The sequence below is a fragment of the Callithrix jacchus genome, chromosome 3 (genome assembly GCF_049354715.1).
Source record: "Callithrix jacchus isolate 240 chromosome 3, calJac240_pri, whole genome shotgun sequence".
Taxonomy (NCBI): Eukaryota; Metazoa; Chordata; class Mammalia; order Primates; family Cebidae; genus Callithrix; species Callithrix jacchus.
Window position 1 is genome coordinate 38,764,387 of NC_133504.1, and position 12,650 is coordinate 38,777,036.

Here is a 12,650-nt window from a genome sequence, read left to right on the forward strand (position 1 = left end):
AGCTTTTAAAAATAGGAGAGTCATGAAAGACAAATAAATTATCCTAGATAAAAGAAGATGCAACTATATGCAGCGTGTATACTGGATTCTACTCTGATGTACAAAAATAATGTTAGAAGGACAGTTGATGAAATTCCAACCTGTAGACTACTTGATGGAATTATATCACTGTTAATTTCCTGGTTAACTGTGAGTATGGAAAATGTTAACATTTGAAGTAGCTGGGAGTTAGACATGTGGACATTCCTTCTAACATGTTTTGCAAATTTATTGTAGGTCAGATTTTACTTCAAAACAAAAAAAGGAGGCAGGCGCGGTGGCTCACCCCTGTAATCTCAGCATTTTGAGAGGCTGAGGTGGGTGGATCATGAGGTCAGGAGTTCGAGACCAGCCTGACCAACATGGTGAAAAACCCATGTCTACTAAAAATACAAAAATTAGTTGGGTGTGGTGGTGCGTGCCTGTAATCCCAGCTACTGGAGAGGCTGAAGCAGGAGAATTGCTTGAACTCAGGAGGCGGAGGTTGTAAGGAGCCGAGACTGCACCAGTACACTCCAGCCTGGATGACAGAGCAAGATTCCATCTCTAAATAAATAAATGAATGAATGAATGAATAAATAAATAAATAAATAAAAGAACTGAAAAATAATGAAGAAAATAAACTTAAGCCAAAAATATCTTTGTAAAATTTTAAAATGATTTTATAGTATGAAAAAGCACATTTGGATATGATTTAATATATCCATACGTATGGTAATTTTGCTTTGCAAAGGACAAAAATTTCAATTCTTGCCAAAAAAAAATCACTTCAGGTTTTTTGTTTGTTTGTTCTTTGTGGAGTTTGTGTGTGTGTGTGTGTGTGTGTGTGTGATTTATGAGGAACAATGAGAAAATTGAAAGCATACTAAAAAGTGTTAATTTAATTACTCAATTGCCTGTAAAAGAAACACCTTGAAGGAATATTTTATTTGGGGCAGGTATATCCTATGAATCTTTATTTAACTAGTCATTGTGAATAAAAGAAAAACCTATATAGTTCTGAAAACAAATAGAATGACCAACTTAAGAAGCAACACTATCTTAAATCTATATTTTAAAAAGTGTTAATAAAGGGTTATCACTAGCATACAAATTACTGTATGCCAGCTTTAAGCCAGTTAATTATGCTGGAAAACAGCCTTTGTCTCATTTATACTGACAAGCCACCTGCAGGTAATTAATTTGGCTTCCATTGTTTCTCTTAAGATTTAAAGAATATTTTAAACTGTGCATTATAGTGTGATATTAAAGTTGATGCAATGCAATTCCATACACGTAAAATTCAGCCAGAGGATTTAAAAGTAAATCACTGGAAATAAAATGAAGATGATTTTAAACAAACCTTTTTATTGGATTTTTAAGAACCGTGAACTTAGAGCAAAATCTAAAGTGCACAAGGCAAACTATGAGCATGTAAAGCTTGTCTATAGGGCAGTCTTTTAAAATTGGAAGAATGTAAATCAATATTTATTGTGAAATTAAGATATATTCCCCAGGCGAAACCATTCTGTGTAAAACAACACAATGACAGTCTATAAAATATATTAAATGCATCGGTAGTGCTAGACATATAACCACAACACCATCTACCTGCACCTGTACAAGAAAACAGCAATTCATTATCATCCTGACATAATGATCACCAGGATTGATGCTAAACAACACCTGCCAAGCATATATCAAAACACACCATATTTTAACTTGAACATAAAGATAATATGCATTTTTTTAAATTTTAAGACCATTTTGCTCTGTTGCCCATGCTGGAGTGCAGTGGCGTGATCACAGCGTCCGCAGCCTCTGTCTCCAGGGTTCAAGAAATTCTCATGCCTCAGCTTCCTAAGTACCTAGGATTACAGGTGAGGGCAACCACCATGCCCAACTAATTTTTTTTTTCTGTATTTTTAGTAGATACGAAGTTTTGCCATGTTGGCCAGGCTGGTCTTGAACTCCTGACCTCAAGTGATCTTCCTGCCTTGGCCTCCCAAGGCCTGGGATTATAGATATGAACCACTGCTCCTAGCCACATATTTTTCTTAATGTAGAAACAACTAAAGGAAAATTACTATTTCCATTAATTATCAATTAGAAATATTGAATACTCTAATCCCAATAATTGCATGAAAGCTTTGACCAAATTATAATGTGTATATGTTTTAGAAAAATGGGATCATAGAAGGAATGCATTTCTAAAAATTTCTTTTTGAGGACACATTTTAAAAAATATATGGAGAAAAAAAGCAACAATGTTTATAAGTATATAAAACTGCAAAATACAAGCAGTTAGACGGGTCATTTAAAAAATACATTTCTGTATGGTAAAGCTGAGTTAAATTGCTCAGAGTTCTTTTAGCATGGTGTCACTTTTAGTAGGGTGAACATGTCTCTCAATTGCTTGCTGTGTTGTACCAGCATAATTATTAAAAATGTCCTCTTTTGCTCTCAAAATGTCCCAGTTTAGAAAATAAGCTAGTTATAAATCTTGATACTGTAACCCCCTTAATAGGACAGACCATAACATATCAGAATTGAAGAGTTGCCAACTGATTTATAGAGACACCCTATTACCATTCTTATTAGTCCACCTGTATAAAGCAAATGCCTTATATCACTGAATGATTTTTAAGCCCATTTATTTGAGAAGCAAACAAAAAGAAGATAACTTTTTGATTCCATTGAGAAGCTTGCTACTTGTGCTGTGGTGAGCCAACTGGCAGTATTAGAATAGCCTGGAAGCTTGTCAGAAATGCAGCTCAGGCTAGATTTGCTGATTCTGCATTTTGAGAAGATTCCAAGTGAGTCATATGTGCATTATGGTTTTAGGTGCACTGGTTTACAGGACTCTGAGAGAAGGATGACTGAATCCAAGCTTGCTTCCCCTCCAGATGCACCTGGGCTATGGATATCAAGTTAATGACAACTTCTGGACTGTAGCTGAGCAGTGATGGTCCTATCATTTTCACCCCAAAGATCACTGATGAAAAGGATTTACTTTCAAGTAGAAATCATAACAAGTTAAACACAGAACACAGTCCTGTCTGCAAAGGTGACAGTGCCTGTTCTAGCTCCTGTGGTAGGTACAGGCATCACCCTCAAAGCAATTATTTAAAAAGCAGGGTAGGGAGGAGTACCGGGGTAATATCTCCTCAGCTTGGAATACCCATTGATGAATAGGAGTGCTGTAACTTATACTGGATTGGAGACTTTCTTTATAAAAAAATTAGTAAAGCAGATTGTCATTTTTGAACATATACAAACCATTTTATTTTTGTTTGTGATCATTTTTAGCTAGCCACTAGTTAAGTGTGCCAGTGGAAACTATTTCCTTCTCCTTTCCTGAGGATGGGTCAGTGATAGGGTTGTGGGGTCAAGTTCAGTAAATGAGTGGTGAAAAATATTATTTTAAAGGAAAATTTGCATGAAAAGTCTTAAACTATATTCACTTTTTCTTTTCAGTCCTTCAAAATAGGTAATCATAAGAGTTTTAAGAAAATCCTCTAAATAACAGTATATGTGCAAGCAACTAATATTGCAAGCTACTTTTCAAATTACATTATTTTTTTTTTCGGGCTTAAAATATGGAGAAGTTATCCAGAGCAAAGACTTTTAAATGCCTCCCATGATCACCACGTGCAGAGGAATCATTCAAAAAGGTGATAACTCTAAATATTAATACATCAATTAATAGCCAAAGAGAACAACAAAAACCTCTCTGATCAAACAAACAAGAAAAAACAGTTATTAAAGAACATAGATCTAGCAGTTGCAGGATCATTAGAAAGAAGCTATACTTTCTTTTTCTTTTTTGCTAAGCACTCATAATACTTTAGGAAAAGTTATAAGCAAAGAGCTAATATAAGGTAAAGGCTTCTGTAAAAATGTTCTTTTTCCAGTGGGTAACAGTTATTACTGGCTCCTTAATAAAAAGGACCTGAACACTGTTATCTAAGTTGTACATATGTGGACAATTACAGAGTTCTGGCAATCTTTTTGAATCTAGCTGTGATGGTTATCAAGTCCTGGGATAGAATCTCTGAGTGTTGCTGTATTTAAATGTTTGATTATCCTTATTTAATAACAGTCACATGTGAAGTATTCAGAATAAAAAAAGAAACAAGCAGTAGGATTCCTGGAAGAATTTGGACTGAAGGAAGCTTATTTCCTGCTGAAGTCTCTACATATATATTAAATTATTGAAAATGTTTTATTATGTGGGTTAGTAAATTCTGCCAATGTTAGAATATCAGTGTTACAGTGCATTGTTTTCCAATTAAAACACTAATATCCAGGCTTCCCCCCCCCCTTTTTTTTTGGTCAGTTTTTCTATAGGAAGCTTATGATAGTAAAATCTCTGTAAGAAAATGAAGAGGACAGCATAAATGATGTGAGGATATTGAGAAGGAGAAAAGAGAAATTTGTTTAAAATAATATAAATACCAAAAGAACAATATATCTAAATAATGTGCTAAGAGACTGATTTGTTTTCAAATACAAATATCATCTTAAAATCCAGACATGAATAAGTTTCCCAACCTGTCTCCTTTGATTCTCTTAAAGAAACTAGCAAAATTCTGTGCTTAAAAAACCAGCCATGAGTGAAGCAGCGGAGGTTCCCCCTGGGAGGACAGGAGGGATTATATTTCTATCCACATGACCTCCCCCATCCAAAAGAGACAGGTCAACCGAAATTCTAGGTCAACTTGTACTCTAATATAGGCTATTAAAATTTTTGCTAGTAGTGTGAGACCTAAACACCAAGCTTGGAATGAGAGTCAGAGCCTTAGAATTAAGAATTCCCCTGCTTTTGTTGTACTTCCTGTGATTTTCTACTTTCCCTTTGCAGTGTCAGGCGCCCCTTTCATTTCTATCCCTGTTCTTTGACGGTCAATCATTTCTGTTCTATAGGTCTGTCACGGTTGTTACCCTCTCTTACATTTAGGGCCGGTCTCATGCTGGCATCTGTCCTCCAGTCCCATCGTGTCCTCCACTTTTAGTCAAAAACACATTCTTACAACTCCAGGGGATCTATATCTAGATTTAGATCGATAGATAGATATAGATAGATAGATACAGATAGATAGATATAGATATAGATAGATACAGATAGATAGATAGATAGATATAGATATAGATAGATATATAGCTATAGATAGATATAGAGAGAGAACATAGATTTAGCAGTTGTAGGATCATTATAAAGAAGCTATACTTTTTTTTTCTTTTTTCTCACGGTCATTTTCGTGTATATTACAAACACACACAAAGAATAAAGCAGTTCTGCTTTACTCAGAGTCTAATCAGCTGCTTTTTCTAAACTGTGAACTGAATTCTATGGAGAGCTAACTAGAAATGCAGCCTAATAAGAGAATATCACAGCTAACACAGATAAAGATTTCGGTATCAACTCATAAAAGTGAATTAAACTTAAGCAGATGTAATGATTTTATGATGTGATTAAGTAGTATTTAACAATTAGATTTTCTTTTTTTCTTTTTTTGAGACAGAGTTTCGCTGTTGTTACCCAGACTGGAGTGCAATGGCACGATCTCGGCTCACTGCAACCTCCGCCTTTTGGGTTCAAACAATTCTCCTGCCTCAGCCTCCCGCGTAGCTGGTACTACAGGCGCGCACCACCATGCCCAGCTAATTTTTGTATTTTTAGTAGAGTTGGGGTTTCACCTTGTTGACCAGGAGGGTCACGATCTCTTGACCGCGTGATCCAACCACCTCGGCCTCCTACAGTGCTGGGATTACAGGTGTGAGCCACCACGCCCGGCCAGATTTTTCTTTTTTTAAATAAAAAATTTATTCTATCATGTCTTCATTTTGTATTGCATTTTAGGCTTTGGGGTACATGTGAAGAACATGCAAGATTGTTGCATAGGTACACACGTGGCAGTGTGATTTGCTGCCTTCCTCCCCATCACCTATATCTGGCATTTCTCCTCATGCTCTCTCTCCCCAACTCTAGATTTTTCTAGACATTATATCCTTGCAGAGTTATAATGTTAATTCACTTTAAAAATAAAATTAAATGCTATTTTGACTCCCTTTATCATAAAATATTTAAAATTATGTTTAAAAAATTGTTACATTCCAATGCCCATTACTGTACATCAAGCATGCTGTTTAAAGATACAAAGAATCTTTCCACTTTTAAAATCCCTTATTCAAAAAGTATAACTAATATGTCAATATATTAGTGTATCCTCTTTAAAATGCTAATATCTTTGGGAATTTAATATGATAAAATAAAATGCCAATTTGGTATTGTAAATATTAAAATACATAAGGTCTTATTAATTGTGATATGTAATTTATTTGTAATGCATTGTTAGACTACAGATAATATTTATGTATGTTAAATATATGCTTTTCACATTCTTATTTTATTTTTCAAGCAGGTTTTTGAATTAGGAAAATATAATATATACCTGATTATTTGTCATTGAGAAAATTAACCTCAATAATTAATTTCCCTATTGTTGAGGAGTTCATTGTTCAGGGGACAAATATATAAATAATGTAAAATAGAATAAATACTGTACAGATACAAATAATGTTGCAACTCAGCACAGAGAAACACACAGGCAGCAATCAGCTGAGAATAATGTTACGGAAGATCGTGGAGGAGGCGCTATTTTCCTTGTGTCTTGACAAATGAATACAAATACTGAGGGTGTGGAGGACTAGAGGACATCTAGGAAGAAGAAATAGCATTGCCAGATGTATAGAAGTGTACAATGGTATTATGCTTGGAAGACAAAAGTGATTTTTTTTGTAAGTAGATTGCAAGATATGTTTGGATTGTGGTTGAGGTTGTTAATAAAGAGAAGGGATGGACTTTGTGAAACTTATTAGACTTTTTCACCATAGAAAATGGGGAGCCAGTAAAGATATTTGAGTAGAAGAGAAATATAATGGTTGTTTTGTTTTGTTTTAGGTTTTCCTAGGGAGCATATTTAAGAACTGATCAGACTGAGGGCAGACAGTACAATGATGAGATGGCTGCCAAATGCCACTTACGGGTGAGTGTCTAGACTTAAACACAGAAGGAAGGTTTTGTTTTGTAGCTAAGCCTATTCTGTCTATGGGAAAGCTTTATCATATTTGGACAGATATTAGTTAAAGCCTCTAGTTAAATGTGATAGTGGAATTTATTTCCATCTCTTTCCCTGAGAATGAGTCAGTGATAGGGTGGCTAGAGTTAAGTTCAGTAAATTGGTGGTGAAAATTATTATTTTAAAGAAAAATTCGCATAACAAGTCTTAAACTATATCCACTTTTTTTCTTTCCAGTCCTCAAAAATAGGTAATCATAAGAGTTTTGAAGCGTTGCACGTCAAGAATTTGTGAGGCTTTCAATCTGAACACTGACACGTTACTCATGTGTGAGTGAGAGAGCAAGGTGAACCTGAGTTAGAAGTCAGACTATGTCTTTTCTATTCAAATACTAACCCTCAAATATTTTCACATAAAATGTACATTTTAGATTAATTTTTAGCAATGTTCTAATGAAACCACAGTTTCTAACACCTTGTTTTTAAAGCAAAATGAAGGAATATAAATAAATATTTGGCTGAAGTACAGAGAACTACATAAATAAAAGCGTCCTGAAGCTAAGTGAACATACTTTGTGCAGCTGCAGTCCTTAAATTGTGCACATGCCATTCAGAAAGGTGATCACAGGGGAGAAATTGAACAAAAGCACTCTAAGAACATCTCATTTTCAAAGATAGTCAATTCTTCATTTGGTTATGGATAAGCAGAAGTGACCAAATTTACAGTTAATCCTAACCGAAATTATGTGAATAGACTTGAACATTTCTAAAAACATAATTGCCAGTCAGAAATACTGCAAGTCCGGCTTGGTGTAGTAGCTCATGCCTGTAATCCCAGAACTTTGGGAGGCTGAGGCAGGCAGATCAATTGAGGTCAGGAGCTCAAGATCGACCTGGCCAACATGAGGAAAATCCCACTCTACTAAAAATACAAATTAGCTGGCCATGGTGGCATGGGCCTGTAATCCCAGCTACTCTGGAGGCTGAGGCAGGAGAATCACTTGAACACAGAAGGCGGAGCTCACAGTGGGTCAAGATCTTGCCACTGAACTTTAGCCTGGGTGACAGAGTGAGACTCTGTGTCAAAAAAAAAAAGAAATATTGCAGGTCAAAGAGGGCCCCATCCTTCTGTTCACTGCTTCTGGAGGAGCAAGAATACTGCCAGGAGTCTAAGGAAGACAAGGTGGAGGTGAGCATGACTAACACCTCCAGAGTTGTGAAAATAAAAGGAATAGTAGGAAAAGAACAAGGATAAGAAATTCCAGCTCAGAATGCATCCTTTCTCAATTCAGTTCAAGTTTAGTATTAGAAAAGAATCAGAGCTGTTTGAGGGAGCATAATATAAATTACAACAGATAGCTTTGACCTTTCCTCATCAATAAATGTATGTAATGTTATTGTCTTAAATCATTGTGTATATATATTATTTTTATATGTTTAGATGACCTTTATAGAAGAGTAAACTTGTCTGTAATTACTGGATATATTTCTAGCTAAGTAAGTTTACATTAAAATTATTTTCAGTTATATAGGCTAGTGTCATTTTAATTGCTTTTTGGTACGTGTAACCTATATTCTGCTTTTATTCTGGCTAACTTAAATTTTACTCTATAGCAATTATTCTTAACATTTTCAGAGCACATGTTAAATATAAATGACACGTTAAATATAATTTCTTTTTATTTCAAAAGAAATAAAAGCTGACTAAATTATTAATTTACATTGTGCTCAAAATTATTTTTTAATAACTATGGCAAAGATAAATGTCCTTCCAATTAGCACATTAATTGAGCAGCTACTATGTGCTGGGCACTATTTTGGACACTGACTATGAAAGTCAGATAGTATACTGTATTGAATTCATTTCTATAAAAATGTATAAATTTATTAATTAAAATAACAGACTATATGTGGAATAAGCTAGAAAAGTGGTATTAGTTATCACCTACATTTTCCTTGGAAAATTGTAATTCTGTAAGTGAAAAAAGCCAGAGAAGAGGATTCGGATACATCAAATGCCAATGATAGTCCAGATGTGTACATTTTCTTATTTAACATAAAAACATTTTGAAAGAAATGATAGATGTTAGACCTATTTTATTAATAGAAGTTTTTCAAGTCAATTAATAGACCAAATCTACATCACTCATAATAGGATATATGGCACTGCACAACAGTTTAGTCTCACTTCATAGGTCTGGTTCTATCACCTATTACAAGTTATAAAAATTATTTGAACTGAGTTTGAAACAATGGTGAAAATTGAATGAGGAGAGTCTTAGATAATTTTATGTTCAGGAAAGGCACAAGCAAATCACAAGGCAAAAATTTTTAGGAATACTATGGATAATAATAGATGTTTTCCTCTGCTTAGATAAAAAAATATATTAAGAAAAGTGGGATGAAATATCTTTGAAAAGGAATTTGTCCCTAACTCATAAATATCTCTGGATATTGGGATAAATGTTGGACTTTATTCTAGAGGTAACTGGAAGGTTTTGAAGGCTTTTTTTTGAGATAGAGTCTTGCTCCATTGCCAGGCTCCAGGCTGGAGTGCAGTGGCACAATCTTAGCTCATTGCAACCTCCGCCTCCTGGGTTCAAGCAATTCTCCTGCCTCAGCCTCTCGAGTAGCTGGAATTACAGGCATGCGCCACCACACCCATCTAATTTTTGTATTTTTAGTAGAGACGGGATTTCACCATGTTGGCCAGGATGGTCTCGATCTCTTGACCTCGTGATCTACCCGCTTTGGCCTCCAAAAGTGCTGGGATAACAGGCGTGAGCCACTGCTCCTGGCCTTGAAGGTTTTTTAATTAGGTAAAAGGAATTTTGTAAATTGCTCCCAGAGAGTGCAGAGAAAGCAATAGAGATGGAAACATTGTGAAAGAGACAATTAGGTCATGAACCAGAGTAATAGGAGTAGAGTACTAAAGAGGAACAAGTGAAAAAGGAATTTCAAATTAGAAAATTTCTTAAATGGAGAAAAACATTTATTATTTCACCTTTGTCAGATATTGTAGAAAATTAAAATTAAGAATTAATAGCCAAATTTTTGGACAAATTAACTCTAAATTACCAGAAATAAAAAAGAAAATGTCTTTAAAAGATGTGAAACATTTATGAAAAGTATAAACAAAAAATATTGAAAACTAGATGATTATTGTCAAGAGCAAAAACAAATATAAGGAAATATTAAAATATCAGTAGCTGAACTTCTTAATAGAAAAAAAGACTGAATACATTTAAAAATGATGTTTTATTTATAGAGGAGATTTCTTGAATGAGATAAAGGAGATGACTTGGAAAAGTTAAAGAAGGTAATTATCCTCAAACTTTAAAAATGTAAAAAGAAAGCAATGTCAAAAATATTTAAATTAGGCCAGGCGCCGTGGCTCATGCCTGTAATCCTAGCACTTTGGAGGAGGCCAAAGCAGGGGAACCCTTTGAAGGCAATTCAAGACCAGCTTGGACAGTGAAGTGAGACTTCATCTCTACAAAAAATCATGGTGACATTTGGCTGTAGTCCCAACTAGGCTGAAATGAGAGGATCTCTTGAGCCCAAGAGTTCAAGTCTGCAGTGAGTTCCAATTGTGCCACTGCATTCCAGCCTGGGTGACACAGCAAAACACAGTCTCTAAAACAAAGAAAATAAAAAAATTAAAATCCTAAGCCACACAATTTTTTCAATATATATATATATATGTTTTGAGAATTTCAAATAAAAATTTCCAAAGGTAAATTTTGATGGGCAGTGACCATCTGTATTTTTAGTTTCCAATATCATGTTAAATACCAACATAAGAAAACAACAAATATTTCCTCAAAAAACTAATTTGCAACCATAGTCAACTATTGATTATCTAAGAACAAATGAAACAGCTGTAAAATTAACCCTAATTAAACTCAAATAATATATTTGAACAGTGAAGAGATTAAGATAGCTACAAATCAATTTAATTACTATTCTTTTCCCAATCAAGTCATTTATATCAGCATAATGTTGTAAACGAAGTATTTAACGTGGGATCAGGAAACTTCACTCTAATCTTAGCTCTGGCTTTAATTAGTGGGTTATAACGATCATGCCAATTTCTCCACGATTTTCTTTCTATCTTTGTAAAACTTGGAGGAGTTGAAGTAAGAGAGCTAAATATCAATATACACTCAGTAAAAGGAATTTAAATTATCTTTAAATATTTCCAACTAATTATTAAGGCTAAGAAAAATATATACATATGTAAAATTTAGAAAGCATTAATTTTATTTCCCATATAAAAATGGATATCCCAATTTGGTTGTCAAAAGAAAATTTATCCTGTAATAGTTTATTCATTCTTTGTGATGCATGTAAGTAGTTTGGGGTTTATTTTCCTTTCTGTTACATCCCTACAGTTTAGCCATGTTGATAGAATTGACCACAAACCATTTGCATTCTCTGTAGAATGTGATTCAATTAATAAACACACCATACTTTATTATTTAGTAAAGGGAAATACTGCATAGTTAAGTGAATTGCTTCCGGTTTTGACATTATACAAGGTGCTGCATTGATCATGAATGTCCATATCTTCTGACAACTTGCAATAGTTTTTTTGGGTATATAGCTACCTATTGGATTGTAAAGTATGAACTATTTTCAGCTTTACTAGGGAATGGCAACTAATTTTCTACAATATTTCTGCCAATTTACAACACTACAAGGAAAGAACGAGCATTTTCTTGTGCCACATCCTTGTATTTGTAAGACTTTGTGGTCAGTACAGTGATTAAATGGTATCTCATCACAGTGCTATTAATTTTTCTTGTAATAAAATTCCAAACCTTTCTTGGCAATCTATTTGATGAAGCAAGTAGTTTGAACTACAGGCTGGTAGTTTGCCCATTTTTAAATGTTATATTTTGTTGTTATGTACAGGACACACACACACACACACACACACACACACACACACGATCTATTTAGGGGTTCTATAATGTTTTCCTATAATACTATTTTTATCCAGAAAGGTATTATATATATTTTGTTAGATTAAATCCTCAATATTGAGGGGAAAAAAAGTGATTGGTAGCATAGTGCCTTTAAAAAAATTATATTCTCTATTTTTTTGGTTGATAGAAATGTAAGTAAACTTATATGCTAAATTTATGTCCAAATCTTTGCTAAGTAATACTAATTACTTATCCATATTTTCGTGTAGGTTTATAGCTACATTATTATACCATGTGAAAACAATGACAGTTTAATTTTTACTGATATTCTAATAGGTAAAAGTGCATTCCAGCAATTAAATCTAACTTGAACATGATATATTATTGTTATATTGGGATTTAGGGGTTCAGGGTGCCCTCAGCTCCCCTGAGAGGACATTTCTCCAGGTTCTTGGTCTCCTGCCCTCTCAAGAATGAGAGAGGGGACCACGGCAGTGCCGTTAAATGCAGGACTCAAAGGTGTTTGTAGAAAGTGATTTAATTAAAGAGAGAGAGAAGCAGGAGGAGAGAGAAAGAAACAGCTAACTCTCACACTGAGTGAGAGAATCCAGAAAGATGGA

The 12,650-nt window shown here is 34.3% G+C and overlaps 1 long non-coding RNA gene across 1 annotated transcript in view; it reads left to right on the top strand.

Moving 5' to 3' along the window:
- The window catches only part of LOC118152055 (uncharacterized), a 73,414-nt gene that overhangs the window by 33,468 nt on the left and 27,296 nt on the right, over nucleotides 1–12,650 (top strand). The window contains exon 2 of the long non-coding RNA XR_004740404.3: nucleotides 6,983–7,067. This is a non-coding gene — a long non-coding RNA (uncharacterized LOC118152055). The remainder of the gene's footprint in view (nucleotides 1–6,982; nucleotides 7,068–12,650) is intronic.